Raw genomic sequence first — 20,574 nt, forward strand, 5'->3', positions numbered from 1 at the left:
AAGCACATATACATCAGATAAACACAGATGGATATGTGTCAGGGTATAATATGTCCTCCCACATATCCAAAGCCCTACAAATACATATAGTTTGGTTTCCACTCCTACTTAATATCCTCAACAATATAGCAAAATCTCACTTACACATATACATCAAATTATCCAGCCACCCTAGGTAGCTTCTCCTCTGTCTCTTCCTCCATGTTTTATACTCGCAGCTGAAGAACGGAAGCTAAGGACATTATATGTAAAGAACTTTCAGCATTTATCTTTCTGGATGTGGACTCACTCACACAAAATATTCTATTCTAATCCATGCATTTTCTTAGGAAGATTGCTCTCTAACAAAAACGTTAATATGCTGAACATCTGAAAGTAGGCTTGTGACTTTGCAGTTGGTGACCAGTCACAAGATTAATTTTCTTGTTGAATCATGTGGGAAACCCCAACCCACTTCACCACATCTAATTGGTCTGAAGTTATAAGTCTACTGAGCAAGACAGTAGCCAGATTTGTCTATGTTTTCTGCTTCAGCTCCTGGTTGAATTCCTGCCCAAACTTCCCTAAGTGACAGACGTTGATCAGAGCATGTAAGCCAAATAAACTTTCTTCCCCACATTGTTTTTGTCATGATGTCTATCAGCAATAGAAAACATAGTAGGGGCAAGCTCCGTCGTGCACCTCGAATCCATTCCCATCGGATTCTACAGAAACTCGTGTGGTTCCTCCCCCGCGACTGCCAAAATGGTGAAGCTGATCGAGAGCAAGGAAGCTTTTCAGGAGGCCCTGGAGGCTGCGGGAGACAGGCTCGGAGTTGTGGACTTCTCGGCCACGTGGTGTGGACCTTGTAAAATGATCAAGCCTTTCTTTCATTCCCTCTCTGAAAAGGATTCCAGTGTGGTGTTCCTTGAAATAGATGTGGATGACTGCCAGGATGTTGCTGCAGAGTGTGAAGTCAAATGCATGCCGACCTTCCAGTTTTACAAAAAGGGTCAAAAGGTGGGTGAATTCTCTGGTGTGAACAAGGAAAAGCTTGAAGCCTCCATTACTGAATTTGCGTAATCATGCCCTGAGAAACATAACCAGCCAGCAGCTGTTTAAAACCTGTAACTTTTTTAATTTTCAAACAAATATGAAGTGTGGAGAGTCTATCCCCAACTGCCATCTGATTATAAATGAGGATAAAATATTAATTCTACCCTTTTTTAAAAAAAAAGAAAAGAAAAGAAAACATAGTAGGTCAGTATCCCAAGAGCATCCTCAATCTTAGGATCTTATTGCTGCCACCTCCTGAGTGCTGGGATAAAGGTAAGTACCACAGCACTAACCAGACGAATAGAACTTCAAAGATGAAGGGATAGATGTCATGGAGAAAGTAAATCATTCTCTAGACAAACAGAATTTAAGGATCATTGTATTTTTAAGGAAGCTGATCAGAGAAAATATCTTCAAAAAGATGGATGTGAGAGGTTTTGGAGAATAAGGGTTTGAAACAAGAAATATTGCCCTTGTTGAACACAGGCCCACAGTAGAAACTTGACTTGATTTTTCATATATCAAGAAGTGAAGTTTTCTCTTTGCCAACAAGGCCAATCCCTACTGAAAGAGAGACAACCAGTCTTCTCCAGCGACCAGCTCCCGGATAAGTCATTCAGTCCAGTGCTCCATGCTAGACACATGGGCCAAAGCTAAGTGGACTTAGTAGTTTAGAAATTTATGTATTTCTATGTGTGCACAAAACCATACATATACATGCATGGAGATCATGTAAGAATTCATATTTTGGGCAGGGATACATGGGATAAGTTGAGGCACAAGGGGGAAAGGAAGTGGTAGAGGAGATTTAGATGAAGTTTCTATGTGTGTCCTTCTCAAAAACTCATGAAGACTAACAGGTCTTAAAAGAACCTTAAAGGAAATTTGAGGACTCTACCCTAAGTAAGTGATTGACAATGTTTCTCAATTTTGAGAAAATACACAATTGGTATAAATTTTGAAACTTGCTACAACTGAGATAAAGAGATTTTGGGATTAAAATGACCCATAACAAAAGCAGTACAAGAAATGACGCTTCTGTCCCATATATACATCCACTTACATCCCCTTTATAGTTACCACTCTCTTTTAGTCTCTGTAGTTAGTCTTTCTCAGAATGTCATATGTTTGGAATCTTAATAAGCTAGTTTTTTTTCACCTAATGATACAATTTAAACCTTTATGTCAGGAAAACATGGGATTCACTTTGGGGGCCTTTAAGCGAGTACTATAATTCATGTCTATGAGACATAACAAATTGTTAGGTAGCAAGAAAGTGAGAAGGGAATTTAAGATTGTGTAGGCTAGCCATAAATGCTCTGAGTTATCTGCATCTTCTCTTGGGATGCTTTCTAAAGCTCTATTTGTAGTGGCATTTCAATTATATTTTAATAAATAAAGACTGCCTGAAGATCTGAGAGCAAAACAGCCTATAGACTATGTTATAGTAACACACATCTTTAATCCCAATAGCCACAGAAATTACTAGTTGCCATAGAAATCAGGTGGTGCATGCCTTTAATCCCAGCCCTAGAGAGGAATATAATACAAGGGAAGATAACTAACTCTCCGAGACAGTCTTATTCTGAGATTCCGGGAGGCAGGATTGCCATTTCATACTAAGGTGAAAGTAAGAGTCAGAGGCTGGCTGTGTTACTTTTCCAATCTTCAGGTTGAATCACAAGTTCTGACTCTGAGTTTTTATTAATCATGTTTCACCCATTAGCATAGATTTCAACAAGTTAATCTTTTAGAAGTCCTCAATTCTCATTTGCAATTATTCCTACAAAATTTTGATGTATCTTCAGCATAAATGTTTAATAAAGAAAGAAAACATAATTAGTTTTTAAAATCTCTACTCAGATCCTACGCCCAAATAATCAAGTCTTCTGTTGAGATAAAGTCAGGTACAGTCAAGAAAACAAAGGAAATATTGTATATATCTTGCTGAAATTGTTCATGCAAATTGCAGTTATAAGGTTCATTGATTTCTCCATGTCAATATCACCCATCTATCATCTATTATACATATATTGTCTATTATCTACCATCTATCTATCCCTCATATTTATATCTCTGTATCTATTTAGCTGTATAAAAGCTACAGTAGCCATGGGTAGAGAATATTTTTAAAATAGATACTTGTGTAAATGTCAAGAATCTGAACTTTTGTACTTGGATATCAATAAAGTTTTGTGATAATTTGCCAAGGTTTGCTTCTATTCAGCAAAATATCAATGTGTCCACTATTAGTCTAGGTGATCACAAATGAATTGTCAAATCGTCTGGTACAGAATATAATTCAGTCATAAAGAAGAGGAAGGCATACATTTTAATCATACATCTTTTTAATCCTATATTACAAACTCTGACTTGTCTATGACTTTTAAAGACATTCTCAATCAAGCTCCCAAGTGGTTATAAGATGAAGTAACAGGCCATCAAAAAGGAGTCAAAACTACTTAAACTTTGGTAACACAAAAATTTCTCAAGCCTAATTTCAGTAGCTCATGTCTGTCAGTTAAAAAATTAAAGACCTCAATATTAATCTGACCACACTGAACCTGATAGAAGAAAAAGTGGAAAGTAGTCTGCAACACATGGGCACAGGAGACCACTTCCTAGGTAAAACCCCTGTAGCACTGACAATGAGAGCAACAATGAATAAGTGGACCTCCTAAAACTGAGAAGCTTCTGTAAAGCAAAGTACACTGTCATTAAGACAAAAAGGCAACCTACTGATTGGGAGAAGATCTTCACCAACCCTGCAAAAGACAAAGATCTGATCTCCAAAAAATACAAAGGACTCAAGAAACTAGACTTTAAAATGCTAACTAACCCAATTAAAAAATGGGTCACTGAACTGAACAGAGAATTCTCAACATTAAGGTCATGCTCAACCTCCTTAGCGATCAGGGAAATGCAAATCAAAACAACTTTGAGATACCATCTTACACCTTTCAGAATGGCTAAAATCAAAAACACCAATGATAGCTTTTGCTGGAGAGGATGTGGAGTAAGAGGAACACTCACCCATTGCTGGTGGGATTGCAAACTTGTGCAACCACTTTAGAAATCAGTGTGACTGTTTCTCAGGAAATTTGAAATCAACCTACCACAGGATCCAGCCATACCACTCTTGGGGATATACCCAAGAGGTACCCTATCATACTACAAAAGCATTTGTTCAACTATTTTCATAGCAGTATTATTTGTAATAGCCAGAACCTGGAAACAACCTAGATGTCCCTCAATGGAAGAATGGATAAGAAAGTGTGGAATATATATGCATTAGAGTACTACTCAGCAGTAACAAACAATGACTTCTTGACTTTGCAAGCAAATGGATGGAAATAGAAACACTATCCTGAGTGAGGTAACCCAGACCCCAAAAGATGAATACGACATGTACTCACTCTTAAGTGTATTCTAGCCATAGTTAAAGGACATTGAGCCTATAATTCGTGATCCTAGAGAAGTTAAATAAGAAGGTGAACCCAAAGAAAAGCATATAGTTATCCTCCTGGATATTGGATATAGACAAGATTGCCAGGCAAAAATTGGGAGATTGGGGGTAGGGATGGGGTGGTGGTAAGGAGAGATGAGGGAGAGAAGTGAGAAGGGAAGGATGGGGAGAGCTTGGGGGAATGAGACAGCTGGGATGGAGGAAGGGTGGATATGGGAGCAGGGAAGTAGATATATTAATTAAGGGAGCCATTTTAGGGTTGGCAAGTGACTTGACTCTAGAAGGGTTCCCAGGTGTCCAAGGAGATGTCCCCAGTTTGTTCCTTGGGCAGCTGAGAAGAGGGCACCTGAACTGGCCCTATCCTACAGCCACACTGATGAATATCTTGCATATCACCATAGAACCTTCATCTGGCGATGGATGGAGATAGAGACAGAGACCCACATTGGAGTACTGGACTGAGCTCCCAAGGTCCAAATGAGGAGCAGAAGAAGGGAAAACATAAACAAGGAAGTCAGACCATGCGGGGTGCACCCACCCACTGAGACTGCTGGGCTGATCTAATGGGAGCTCACTAAGGCCAGCTGGACTGGGACTGATGGAGCATGTAATCAAACGGACTCTCTGAACGTGGTGGACAATGAGGGCTGACTGAGAAGCCAAGGACAATGGCACTGGGTTTTGATTCTACTACATGTACTGGCTTTGTGGGAGCCTAGTCTGTTTGGATGCTCACCTTCCTAGCCCTAGATGTATGGGTGAGGACCTTGGACTTCCCACAGGGTGGGGAACTGTGACTGCTCTTACGACTGGAGAGAGGGGGAGGGGGAGTGGAAGGGAAATGGGAGGAGATGGAAATTTTAAAAAAAGCATTAAATTGATATTTAACTTTTTCTTTAATGGCATATTTAAATCCTTATATTCCTGAGTTAAAAGATTGTTTTCGATAAATATTCTTTCTAATGCCTTTAAAAATAAAATATGGCTCCTACCTTTTTCAAAAAATAAATAATAAATTTATTTCTTTCATTTAAATTTAAAGGTATGTGGTATTGGAGGTTATTCTGTATATGTATTGCTTTTATTGGCTAATGAATAAAGAAACTGTCTTGGGCTCGTACAATCCAAAACAGAGGGAGGCTGGGAAAACTAAACTGAATGCTGGGAATAAGATGGGAATAAAAAGGTGTAATAGGGAAAAGCCAACTAGTCCCACCAGGGACAGACCTGCTGAAACCTTACTGGTAAAGCACAAGCCTCACGATAAAATATAAAATAATAGAAATGGATTAACCAAATATAAAGGAGCCAGGTATCAATATGCTTAAGTTATAGGCCAAGCAGTGATCTAATCAATACAGTTTCTGTGTGATTTTTTTTTATGGCTGAGCAGCCTGGAACAAACAAATGACCACTTACAACAAATTGGTGCACCAACATGGTTGACCAAATCCATGTTAAACCTGAGAAAACTTAGAAAGAAATTCTAGACACAAAAGAATAGAGTTAAGCATGGCTTAACATCATGGATCCTTTAAGAGAGGTTTTCCTGATTCAGCAGTAGTAAAAGCAAAAACAACAAACAAAACAAAACAACAACAAAAAACCCACGTATGGTTTTGAAACTGCAGATTTTGGGTCACAGTTCTATCACGAACTTGACTCTTTTAGGAGGTTTGGCTATGGAGCACTTAAACAGGGTTTGTAAGCAGAATGCTACAACTTGCTTAATGGCAAAATAGAACTGCTTCAATCTGATCCTGGATCTGGGGTGGAAAGACTAGTTTTCAGAGCCAGTGAACAGATCTCCGACATGTTAGACTGGGCAGATCCAAAAGGCAAAGCAGACTTTGTTCTAGCCAAGCCATTTTGCATTTTAAGAAGTGCTCCTAGAAAGAACAGTATTTCAGATTCACAATAGGACAGTTTCAGGCATAAAACCTTTCTTTTTTTATTTAAACAGAAAAGGATAAATGGTATGGGAGGTCCTTTTGTATATGTGTTGCTTCTATTGGATAATGAATAAAGAAACTGCTTTGGGCCTATAGCAGGGCAGAATAGAGCTAGGTGGGGAAAAATAAGCCAAATGTTGGAAGAAAGAAGGTGAAATCAGGGAGAAGCAATGGAGCCACCACCAGGGACAGTCGCACTGGAACCTTATCAGTAAACCATGAGCCTCATGGTAAAATGTAAAATAAAAGAAATGGGTTAGCCAAAGATATAAGAGCTAGCTAGCAATACGCTTAAGTGATTGACCAAGCAGTGATTTAGTTAATACAGTTTCTGTGTGATTATTTTGAAACTGAGCATCCAGGAGCAAGCAAGCAGCCTCTTAATAATAGGAAAGATGCACACTATATGTGTCATGCAAATTCTGTTTATAGAGCTTAGCTCCCTTTAAATCAAGTTGTTTACAAAAGATATAATGCATTTATAAAGTTTTAATATGGCAGACCTAGCATAAACTAGTCACAAAGATGCCATTTTGTTAATCTTAATAGACAACTAGAAAATAATGGAAAATCCAAAGTACAAATGTTGTTATACAACCCCTTAAAGTCTCATGTTCTCTTTGTTCTTAAAAATAGATATATTTTTATGCAGTGTTTTCTGTTTATGTTTGACCCTCCAACAGCTCACCCCAGATCCTATATATATATATATATATATGGATCCCCTAGATTTGGAATTACATGCAGAAGTAAGCTGCTTCCCTGCATTGTTGTGCTGGAAATCAAACTCAGGTGCTTTCTGCTGGAGCAGTATGGACCCTTAAGTGTCGAGACATCCCCCTATACTTCAGTGAGTCATTTTTTTATATTTATATTTCTGGCTTTTAATTATTGTTATATAATGAACTTGTTTACACTTTAATTCATGGTATTTGGAAAGTAAGCGTACAGGGTGTTGATGTTCTGTGATAAAAATTTATTAAAACATTTAGCTTAGGAGTTAATCACACATTCGTGAAGCCAACTTCTAACTATCTAGAGTCTCAAAGTAGTTCATAAACTTCTACAATCCATCATATCTATGATATAATGATTTATCTAATAAAATGATATATGTGCGTAGTTTTGAAAAGGATGGTGTCTACCTGACTCTTAATGAAAACTAAAATCTATGTTGTATTCTCTACTTTTTTGAAAAGAAAATACAAAAAATTCAAACTGTATTTTAGATAAAGGAACATGAATACAGTTGAATACAGTATTATTTACAAGTAGTCAAAGTATAGGTATAATTTTCAATGTATGGAATTTATAGACTATTTATAGTTAATCCTCTACCTTCGTTGAACTTCATGCATACCTAACTGATCTTATGGATGACTGTGACAGCAGTAAGGATCCTAGTCCACAGTTCCAAAGGCAAGCTGGAACAAAATGCATTTCTCATTACAAAATTTGCTTAGCATCTAACAAGCCCTTAGTTCAGTCCCTTATGATGTACAATATAATTTTGGCCTCACCTCATATTTTGTATTAAAAGCATGTTAAGGATATAAAAATGAACAAAGCACATAGCATTTCAGTGTTTCCAAGGAAAGGTTGAGTGGTTACAAAGCCATAATCATGAGGACCACAGGATGATAAGGAAGTAAAGAGGTTCACTTACAGGCTAGATATGCCTTTAACATGAGAGTACAACTATTCACCTCAAAATTCAGGGAACACAGTGTCTGACATACATTAAGCAATGAATGATGACTTCCTAATTTGGTATATTGCTATCTATATGCACACAATAATAACAATAAATAATCTCTCATTATAAACATATTTTATAGTGAATTGAATAAATTATGTATTAAAACCTTTGCATGGTTTAATGGTATGACATCTTATTTATTTTTCAAGATAATTTTATTAAAGAAATATAGTTATTTCCCTCAATTTATTCTGCGACTTTTCTGTTTTTTTTCCTTCGGTGAGCCAATTTAATCTTGTAAGTAAGACATATTCAAAGCGTAATGTACAATCTATAAAAATTAGGTTGTTTTAATTAATCATCAATCAACAGAATGCATAAAAATGCTGAGGCTGAGCATGATAGTGAATGTCTATCACCCTACAGTTTGGGGGCTAGAGCTGGCGAATAGCCATGTGTTTATGCTAGCCTGAGACACAATGTGAGACTTTGTCTCATAGAAGTGAATGAATGAACCAACTTACAGATCAGTAAATACTGTTGGTAAAACCATTGACTGATTGTTCAGAAGAGAGAGAAATTAAACTTTAAAATTGTGAAAAATGTACAATTACTTAAGCAGCAGATTATTTTCCAGCATGTGCCATGATCTGGGTTTGATTTGCAGCACAAAGTTAACACTAAAGAAAGACAGAGGAGATGTTCAGCTAAGGAGTATATAGATTTGTTGGGAGCCAAACCACAGATGCCTTCCATAATTTCTCCTATCAGATTAGGATACCGTAAATATTTGAAATAGTTTATAATAGTTTATAGATAGTTTATTTTGTTATCTAATTGGTTATTATTTATTAGTATTTGTTAATTATGCAAGGTAATAGATATCATAAATGTATTTGTATCATGTTCACTGAAACCCATTTTCCTCTCCTGATCCACTCCCACTCTGTTAACAGCTAAGCCATCGCTCTAGCAACCCTCCCACTCTCATTGGTTCCTTTCCTGTACCTACCAATCTAGTCTTCCTTTTATTCTCATGGCTTAACTAACTAATTAGCTAACTCCTTAACTAATAAATTTGATAACCCAATTAATTTCAGTATGGTTGCATGCAGAATCTTGGGTAAGGGATTATTTGCATATGTAAGGGATTATAATCCATGATGACACTACTAAAGAAAATGTCTTTCCTTTCCAAGGACTCATTAACTGCTGATACAAAGCCAGGAAGTGGTAGGGCCTATTGAACCCTTCTATATAATGAGCATTGATTGCCTGTGAGTGAGAGGTATATAGAAACTCTCCTTCTATCTGCTCCACATCTCTGAGAATAAAGTTTTCAAAACAATCATCCAATAATGACTATTAAAAAAAACCTCAGACTTCACAAAAGTAAAAAGTCTGTGCCTATTTTATTGTTATTGGATTAAATTGTTATTGGATAAATCTTGGACACAAACCAATTTTATTGATTTTTATATATAAACCAATTCCAAACAAGGAGAGAGCATGTGGTGTCCTTTTAGAAAATTATATATAAATATGTAATTACCACTTTTATTATGTCAATATTTTGTGCCTATTCTGTTGGCAAGGAAACAAATTAAAGAAGAATAATAATTCTTAAAACTCACAATTGGTAAACCTAGAATTTTTCATAGAGAACAAGGTTCCTTCCATCTTTCTCCAGCAGTTTTCCTGCCGATGCTTAAGTTGTATGTAGGGAAAAAGTCTTCCTTTTCATATCGTCCACCATAACTTGTAAGTTCTCCTGCATGACGTTATGTTAGCAATTCAGATTCTAAAAGATTTGATGGAACACAGGGTATCAAATAGTAAGACATATCATTCTTGGTAAGAAATCCTAGGGGAATGTCTCCAGGAATACTCTAAACTGAATTCCTGCGTGTGTTACTGTTTTTCCTGCAACAAAGATCAGGACAAAAAAGCTGTGTGTGCTGTGAGTCTTCTCTATTGAGAACCTGTATGAAATAATACTTGAATTTCTGCTTTTTCTTTCTGTGAAAAAAGCCACTTGTGTTCCTAAGGATACTCTGTAAAGAAATCCCTTAATTTTGACCTTGTCCCTGACAACCTTCAAGCATCATATATAGGACCAATGGGAGAGACTGTATCCACAGTAAAGTAGAGCAGAACAGGGCAGGGTGATCTGCTATTGAATAGAAAGATTAAAAAACAAATGAGTCAAGAATCCTGCATTCTTCGGAATGAAAGAAAGATTAGCAATGATCACTGAATAAATGATAAAGACTGAATTGCTTGGTAGTTGTAAAATATTGGGCCTGTCACTAAATTGCTAGATTTAATACATTTATTACTGAAGTTTCCCTGCAATAGATTATTTTAAAATATTAAACCTTTTATAGTTAATAATTATTAAATCCTCCCTGATGTAATGAATCCCATGATATGTCCGATGAGGTTCGTGGAATTTCAAAATCTACAGTAAGGTAATTAACACTGAAAGGTGACTCAACCAACATAATCTCCACCATCTTTGTGAGATGAACAAGAACATAAAAGGAATGCCTAGAACACAGCATTAAACATCACAATCTCGTTGGTAGAGAGTCTGCCTTTAGTTTTATATATACAAATGCAATATATATTTATATGTACACACACATATACATACATACATACATACATACATACATACATACATACATACATACATATATGTAGGTCCAGGAGACTCAAGCTTTTATCTTTGTATTATATCTGCACTAAAAATCAAAAAACATTCCCCATTATATTAAGCAAAATGCAATTATATATTTTGTTGAAAAATTTGGGTTTAATCACAACCTTCTGGATTTGATGCAAACTAAAATGACACAATCATGACTTGTGAAATAAACATCACAGTAAATCACACAATGAGGACCCCACAATTGAGTATTAACTTATTTAATACAAGGCAAATTGTGAAAGGTGGGGAGGCGGCGATTCAACACATGCTCTTCATGGTTGATATTGCTGCAGTGCTAAACCTTCTGGGTCGTTGGCTTCAAGTGTTAGAAAGAAAGTGAAGTGCCAGGATGCAGAGAAGTAGATAAGACTAAAGTTACAGGAAATGTGAAGGAGCAGCTGGATAGAAAACTGTGAATTTGTGGGTTCAATCTTAAAAAGAAAACAAAAGAAAATGGTCACTGTGAGACACTCAAAGGAAAAAACCATAAGGGCAATAGCCTCCTGTTCTTTGTGTGGAGGTTGAGTTTCTGGAAAAATGTGAAAGAAAATCATATAAGCAACAGTTTTAAAATGCAACCTGAATATATATATATATATATATATATACATATTCCATATAGTATATAAAAAACACATATAAAATAACTAAATAACATCTCAGAAGGGTTTATACTTAAGGTCAGGAAGAGTGCTCAGTATATGAAGGTGCTTCTTACATAATCCTGGCAATCTGAGTTTGATCCCTATAACTGAAGCACAAGGAGAAAACTACCTCCTGAAAATTGTCCTCTGACCTGCTTGTGCATTTTCCTGTATTCACACATAAACAGTGATAATAAATAAAATTTAAAATATTTTAAAATATTTGGATATTGGGTTTAAACGTATTATCTAATAGTACCAATTATACTACTTAATACCTTAAGGAAGGAGATATGTTAAAGATTACAATACAGTACATTTATTTATCTCTTCCCTCTCCTTTTCCAATCCCTCCCATACAGGCCTCCCCAATAGTCTTCAAATTCTTGGCCTCTCTTTTCACTAATTGTTAGTGTATACATATTTATTTCTATATATAATTTGTTCAGTACATATAAAATTACATATATGTATGTTTTCAGGGCTGATCATTTGACACTGGGCAACCAATTGTTGTGTTCTTACCACAGAAGAGCACCTCTCCCTCTACATTTCCTCAGCTGCCCATAATTATTTATGTATTGTTCAGGCTTCATGTCTAGTTTGGCATATTGAATGATGCCATCCTTGTTTGACTCAGAGTTAGGTAATCACTTTGGTGAGACTTTATGTGCATAGTTCTTGATGTTATTAGTAGACAACATTTCACAGCAAACTCCTTGATTCTCTGGTTGTCACAATCTTTCTGGCTATACATATATATATATATATATATATATATATATATATATACCAATTTATATACATACATACACACATACACATATATGTACATGTACACACACACACACACACACACACACACACACACACAAACACTTGTCAGTTGGGACTGTCTTCCAGAACTTGTATTTTCATCAGTTGTGATTTTCTGTATTGATTTTGTGTGTTGCAAAGAAAAATTTCTTTGGTGAGAAATGAAGACAAGACTTTCATATTTTGTGTAAGGAAAATGTTTACAGATTGTTGTTAGGGTTTATACTGCTTTATTAAGATAGTAGGCAAAGATTCTCTTCCATTAACCATGACTTCATTAAGACTGAGTAATCACAACATCAAAACTCATTTAGTCAGAGTTCTCTAGATGAATGGAACTGATAGAATTAAATATATATTTGTGTGTGTATGTGTAAAATATAGTCTATATATACATATATGAATATAAATTTTATATACGACACACATATAAAATGATAAATATATATTTCAATGACCATACATGTAAACTATAGATTATATACAGTTCTATAATTATATGTTATATGTGGCATATGCATATAGGATGGAAAGTATTTCTATAATTATGTTATATATATTTATTTATTTATCATTCTATCAGTTTTTTTCCTCCAGAGAACCCTGACTAATATGACAGCTGATATAAGATCTATATATGCATGAATATAGGTAAAATTGGGATAGATGTAATATACTTGTCTACATATATATGCATACACCCATATAAATAACACACAAACTTGTACATGTGTGAGTGTATATGATTTATTACAATGGTTTATAGGCTGTGCTTCACCTGGTCTAACAATGGGTATCTACCAACAGAAAGTCAAAGAATACAGAAGATGGTTTGTTATGTCCACAAGGCTAGAGGTCTCAACTAATTTTCAGTATATTCTGTAGTCCTGAAGACAAGTCCTAATGCCAGGAGAGGAATGACTTTGCCATCCAGAGCAAGAGAATGCAGCCAAAAGCAGCCCTTTCTTGTTCCATGTCTCCGTGTGTCCTTGACTTCAGTTTCATGGGATCACAAGTCACTGCCACTTTTGTCTTATTTTGTCAGGTATGCATGAGGTGCACCTGCATATACATGCAGAAAATTGATAATATATTTTAAAGGAAAATAAAATAGGGTGAACAGATAGAAAAAATTGTCTTAATACTTCGATTCAATAGATGCAAATTAACAAAAGAATGAAGAAAAGTGGTACATTTGCTTAATGGCGTATTACTCAATGATAAAAAAACAATGACATCTTGAAATTTGCAGGCAAGTGGACAGAACTAGGAAAACGCATCCTGAGTGAGGTCAAGACTCAGGAATACAAACATGGTATGTAATCCCTCATAAATGATTATTAGATATAAAGCAAAAGATAACCAGGCTAAAATCTATAGCCCCAAAGAAGCCAGGTTAAAAAAGGAATTCTTTTTTCCCATCAATAGTTATATTTTATCTGTGATAGGAGGGTTTTGATATTTTTTTCCCTCAAAGTTTATTAAAATACAAAAGTCTCCATTTCTGCCCCTCCTCCCAACACCCTCCCACTCCCCCCACTCCCTCCCCTCCTCCCTCTCCATCCCTAGGGACACACATGGAAAACCCAAGGAAGAAAAATAGTTAAGATCTCCTGGGTAGGTAGGGAGGGAGTAGAAAGGAGGGGTTGGGAGATGGAAACATGAGGTGTCAAGACGACTCTGTTGGGGGAGGGACAGAGTCAAATAGCAATGAAATAGATACCTTCATAAGTGGAACCATTATGACATAAGTGAGAAACCTGGTGTTAGAGAAATTCTCAGGAACCCACAAGGATAACATATTGCTAACAAGACTCCCAACAATAGTGGAAAGGGTGTCTGATTCCCCTTTAATCAGATTAGTGAACACAGTAATTGCCATCATGGAACATTCATCCAGTAACTGAGGAAAGCAGATGTAGTGACTTGCAGCCAAGCTTTGGGCTGAGCTCCTGGATTTCAGTTGAAGAGAGGGAGGAGAGCATGATAGGGAAAACCACAGAGATGGCTGACCCGAGCTAGTTGGAGCTCACAGACTATGGACCAACAGCTAAGAACATGCATGGGAGCAAACTAGACCCTCTGAATATAGGTGACAGTTATGAGGCTTGTTCTGTTGCTGGGGCCTCTGGCAGTAGCACCAGAATCATGTTCATGTCCTTACTTTTCATGTGCATGTTCATGTTCATGTGCATGTTCTCATTTTTGGAGCCCACTATGGTGGAAAACCTCAGCCTTGATATGGGGCGGGGAGCTTGTCCTATCTCAAGTTGGTATGCCAGATTTTGTTTACTCCCCAAGGAAGGCCTTACTCCCTCTGGGAGTGGTTGGAGGTATGGGGGAAGGAGAAGTGAGGGAAGGCCTCGGGAGAAAGGGAAGGAGAGGGAACTGGGGTTAGTATGTAAAACGTTTCTAATGAAGAAACTTAAATGGCAAAAAAAGAAGTCTTCTAATTTCAGCAACTAATACTGGTGTATAATTCTCATGGAAAAATTATAATTATAGGTAATTATTTGTTGAAATTTTGGCCAGTTATATAGTAAGTATTGCAAGAAAATGCAATAGTTAATAGCATAACAAATTATTTTTTGCATACAACAAAATAAGCAACAAAAAGTATAACGAACCAAAAAGATCCACAAACAGGATTTTGCACTAAAAATGGTCTTATAATAGTAGCCACAGATATTCAAAAAATTTTTTCTTCCTGTTTTACTCTAAGAATTAAATGATTTGTCATGAAACCACCATATTTCTGGTTAGTAACAACTACTTTTTATGAACATTTTATCACTGTAACCATTTAAAACACCTTTTAAATATCTCTAAAAATTATATTGCTTATAATTGTCATATGTAATTATACAAAGGTAGGTTCAACATATGCATTTTGTGCTCTTATCTTCAAAATCTAGAAGAATGACAGGCATTTGATATATTATATACTACAATGGTGTAGGAGGGTCTTCTTTCTATGTGTTGCTATCATTGGTTGAATAAAGAAAACTGCTTTGGCCTTTTGATAGAGCAGACCTTAGATGGGTGTGGTAGACAGAACAGAATTCTGGGAGGAAGAAGACGGCAGTGTGGCAAACGCCATGACTCTCCTTTCCAAGATGGATGCTGGTTAGACTCATGCCGGTAAGCCACAGTCATGTGGCGATACACATTAATGGAGATGGGTTAAACGAATATGTAAGAGTTAACCAATAAGAGGTTAGAACTAATGGTCCAGGCAGTTTATAAATTAATACAATTTCTGTGTGGTTATTGAAGGCATAAGGTAGCTTGGCGGCCAGGAGCTGGGCAGACGCAGCTGGTCGCTCCTCTTACAACACTACAAGACTTCATACTTTCCTCAATAGCTCTAACAGTCAATTTGACATGTGTTTGTTCATCAACACATGCTTAAGATTTGACATATTAAAGTCACTTCATGTCAATTCTTGTTTAAAAAAAATCATATCCTTGGTGTTCAATACATTTAACAGAGCTATCATTTATTGTAAGCATGTGTCATAACTTTATCAAAGATTGGAAAGACCAGAGCCATAAACTAAGTTTTAATACCAGAATATTACCCTATAAATCATTTCAAAAAATAAAAGCAAACCCACTAAAAATTCAAAATTTTCCTTTGAATCATAGGTTAGGATTTTGCTTTTAACTTACAAAATCTGTTACTTTATGTTTATAAAGTAATCACCCTAAACTTATTTCTTTTTCCTTATGTGTAGAATAATAAAATTTAAAACATAGCCATTTTATGTTTAAAAAGTTCATATAGAATATGATGACTAGTGTCTATTAAATACAATTAGACAGTTAATTTTTATTTTTTGTTAAATCACTTATTTCCCAAAACTTTCAGCATGGATATTGATTCAGATCCATCTAAATTAAAGGAGAATTTCTCTCTCAAATACTATTAAAGTAAAAAAGAAAAGAAAAGAAAAAGATTTAAGGTAATTGAGTATATTCTGAATTTGGGCTAATTATTTCATTCAGTTAATGATAAAAATGAGTATGAAAAGCTTATAGGGTGAAAAATTGAATTTTGTGTCTGATGGCTTTCAGATTAGTTCATGAACCTAGATCATCTATAATTGCCATGTTTCCAAATACATGGGTTTTAGTGAATATAACCAGTGTTGATCTAAGTGGATTATTCTTCAGACTAAATCATCAACTATAAGATACATGTTAAATTGGAAATTTCATGCTTTTGATTTTTTTTTACAGTGAAATACACTTTCCTTTTTAATAGGATATGTGGAGGTATCATTTTAAAAAGGGATTTTCATTCCTAGACAAATCAACTAATTGGTCTCTGAAAATAAATTCCTAAACATATTGTGTCGTTGTCTTTCTGTGCTTTTCCAACTTGAAATGCAGTTTTACTTTGCAATATTTGATAATTAGCTGAAAGCTTTATTAGCTTCAGGAATTAAAATGTGAACTTTTGGCAAGCTTGGTCTATTTATGTATATTTTTAATGCTCAGCTTCCACAGATGGATACTCTGTTGCCACATTTGGTACACTCTTATTCCTTATATATAGCAAATTGCCTGTGAGGCTCACGTATGCTCAATAGTTTTCAATGCTGTGTACTTCAAACTTTCCTTACATTGTGCCATCTGGCACATAGAAGCATTAATGAATTTTTAAGCATAATATGCAGTGTTCTCCATTAGAAAAATCTGAAAATCAATCTTGAACTACTGGTAGATTACAGATAAGTCTTACCAAATTTAACAAACTTACAATCAGTGGTTTTGTGTCATTAAGGCACCAAAGCATAATTGATAAATACAATAGCTTTCCTTGCTATTTAGATTAATTATGTATACTACCACAACTTATTTTAAGTTGTGTTATAGATGCATTTTCATGTTAATTGAATGTTTTGGGCCTAAAAAATTTCTGAATCTTCCATAAAAGTAAATAATCTTTTTACTTATGAACTGGGGCAAAAGGGTATTTAAGTTTCAAATTATGAAAGGAATCTTCAAATATATTCAGAAACAATATTCAAAAATTAAAAAGTAAACTGCCACTTCTCTTAATAGACAACATGTATATGAAAATTGCTGGGAGACAACATGGATATGAAAAGTGCTGGGAGAGAGAATTAGCATATGAAGTGGCTAAAGAACCAGAGACCTGTTCAGTTCTGTCATTTTCCCTCTATTCAGATAGTCCACACTGTACTAAACATCTCTTCCTGGCCACATGTGGAGGATTTGGCTTGTCCTTTATTTTTATTCTTTATAAAGTAGAAGATATTTTACTTTATAGAAGGGGTTTTGCTTTTGTTTCCATAGGAAGCGAGAAACTGTGGATTAATTCCGTGTTAAAAAAAAAATCAAGTTTGATTAAGGAAAGCTCACTAAAATTTTCCAATGGGAACAGATGGCCCAGATGATCCAGCATTTCAGAATCCTCTGCTGTAGTTTCCTCTGAGTTCTAATCCAGAACAGCCTCAAGACTATCCAGCCTGACAAATATTCTAGTAAGAATTTGACTATAATCCTAAATTTTCTCAAGGTCCTCAATGGTTACAAGCAACCCCAATCAGCAGGAAGTAGTCTAGAAAACTATGACCACATTCCCAAAAACTGGATTATGAATCTTTGTTGAGAGTATTCAAGCCTTTTTGGATAATACACAGGAAATTTTCTAAAGAAAGGAGATTATATTCAGAGTTCTTTTTTTTCAGAAAAAAAAAGTGGAAATGCTGTGTGATAATGCTTTTGTACACTATAAAGACATGTCACACATATTAGTTAAAAAAACAAAACAAAACACTGATTGACCAGTAACCAGACAGGAAGTATAGGTGGGGAAACCAGACTAAGAGAATTGTGGGAAGAGGAAACACAGAGCCAATCAAAGAAATGAGCCAAATGTAGAATAAAGCCATGTGGCTAAACATAGACAAAAAGGCCAAACACAGAATAAAGCCATGAGGTAAAACATAGACAAGAATTATGGATTAATTTAAGTTGTAAGAACTACTTAATAATAAGCCTGATACAATAGTCCAAACCGTTTAAAATTAATATAAGACAGTGGGGTTTTTTGCAACTGAAAATCTGCAAGACCAGGCAGGAGAGAAACTTCCATCTACACTAATCATTGCAACTATATTAGCATGTCATCTCCAGAAATTCATAGTTTACTTCTGCTAAATTTTAGTGTCATATATTCTGTAGGTTTTGATAAATATTAAATTATAGGTCTCTACCATTAATTCAGTGAGGAAAATAATGCTTTTAATAGGTTATATTTTCTATTGTTTTAATTTTAGTCTATTGATGACCAGTGTAGATATAATAAGCAAGGACTATTTAATGATGTAACTTTCAAGTTTACAAAGTAAAGGTTTTTACCTAGGTACTGACATTCATGAAGAGAGAGGGACTCTCAAGAAAAGGTCTGCACACATTTAAGGAGAGGTGGCAGGGTTTTAAAGAGAACCTCGCTTTTCATTTCAGAATAGTAATTCTTCAAATATAAGATTCCTTGTGTCCTATAGATGCTCCATTTATGGGTGATCACAACAGTACACAGATATTGCCTGATGACCGTTTCACTCAGGACAGACTAGAAACAGATCAAACACAAATCCCACCTTCAGAAACCAAGTCTATTATCAGGACTGAAAGGAGACCCTGGAAGGGAAGAAGTGAGGCTGTGATATGGCCTAGCTGAGATATCCCTGTCAAAAAGGGACAAAGAAGCAAAGCCTTCTGCAGTAACCCTGCTCTCACAGGACCCTACATGCAGTCCAGGTGAGTGCCAAAGCATTGTAGAGCAGACACAAGTCACCTGAATTTATCCTGAACAATGAGGGCATCCCGATTGGCTACCCAATGTGCTTTGCTCGGTTCCAGATACGTCACCAGTCAAGCCATAATATCAGGATACTCAGGGCAAGTTGAGTGGTAAGAGACAGTGTCAGTCCTGGCTAAAAAAATTGGTGAATGTCAAGTCCTTCTATGTATCTCCTATCCTACACTGAAAGTCACTGATGACTAAGTATCAGTTCCTGAAGAGTACCTTTGATTACAAAATCAAAACTTTGGCATATCACCCTGAATATACTGACAGGACTAGGTGTCAGGGCCTCTTTGTTTCTACCTGTCTTGCACACAAAGCCCTCCCATCATGTGTACATTTGTGTGTATAATTTGACTACTCAGGTTTAGGAACTCAGTAGGCGCTGTGTGTGTGTGTGTGTGTGTGTGTGTGTGTGTGTGTGTGTGTGTGTTTGTCTGTAATGCAATCTATAAGTAGATGAATCTAATCCAGATCCATGAATGTTTGTGTGTGTCAGGTACTAACAGCATACGCTCACAACTATACCTAAAATGGAATGTATTAAGACTTTCATGTGCCCAACATGACATATACACAAACACAAATCAACCTACATATTCACAGAGAAGTACACAGGCTCATGAAGTCACACATGCGTGCAATTATGAACATGCCAGAGTAGGTGCTAGGTATTGTTAGGTATCTCTTCCTTTACACTAAAATCTACTCACACATTGCTAGGACTCATTTCCTGCTAGGTACTAACTATTCTATTGCAACAGGCACACACACATACACACACGAGTATATGTGATATCATTTCCTGACTTTTCCCCTACACAGCAAAGCCTCTCAAACTCATCTATGTAAGGGGATCACATTCAGCTAGTTATAGCCTCATCTTAAGCCAAATTCACAAACAGACACAGACACAATAGATGTCAGGGACTGCAGACTTCCAAACCATGAATCATCTAATAACACATGCAAAGACACACAAGGAGAGAGAGAGAGAGAGAGAGAGAGAGAGAGAGAGAGAGAACAAAAAAAGTGCATGAGACCATGAAAGAGAAAAAGATTGGTGTGGTGTGGGGACCAGTTAGGTATCCATTTGCTGAGAGTCAAAGCCCCCTAGACACACACAAGACCATGATGCCAGGTACTGATACATTTTCTATTTTTTCCAACCAAAGCCGTACAAGAAGGGCTAGGTGTCACAACTTAAAGATCTCCCCAACCATATAGCCACAACCACCACATGCATAGGTTGGTACCAGATACTGCTCAGAATCTTCTCTTCTATAGCCACTGACACACATACATGGGTGGTGACAGGTCATGTGAAATGCTCCCTCCATAACTACTGGAGCACCCATGGACACACACACAAATATACTTTCCTACATGCATGCAAACACACATAAAT

General features: G+C 36.1%; 1 pseudogene; it reads left to right on the forward strand.

Annotated features, from left to right (window-relative positions):
- Window positions 1-669: 669 nt before the first annotated feature.
- On the forward strand, window positions 670-1,198 carry LOC148120063 (thioredoxin pseudogene; annotated as a pseudogene).
- The last annotated feature ends 19,376 nt before the right edge of the window (window positions 1,199-20,574 follow it).

This window comes from Myodes glareolus, chromosome 13 (assembly GCF_982192425.1).
Source record: "Myodes glareolus chromosome 13, mMyoGla1.1, whole genome shotgun sequence".
NCBI lineage: Eukaryota > Metazoa > Chordata > Mammalia > Rodentia > Cricetidae > Myodes > Myodes glareolus.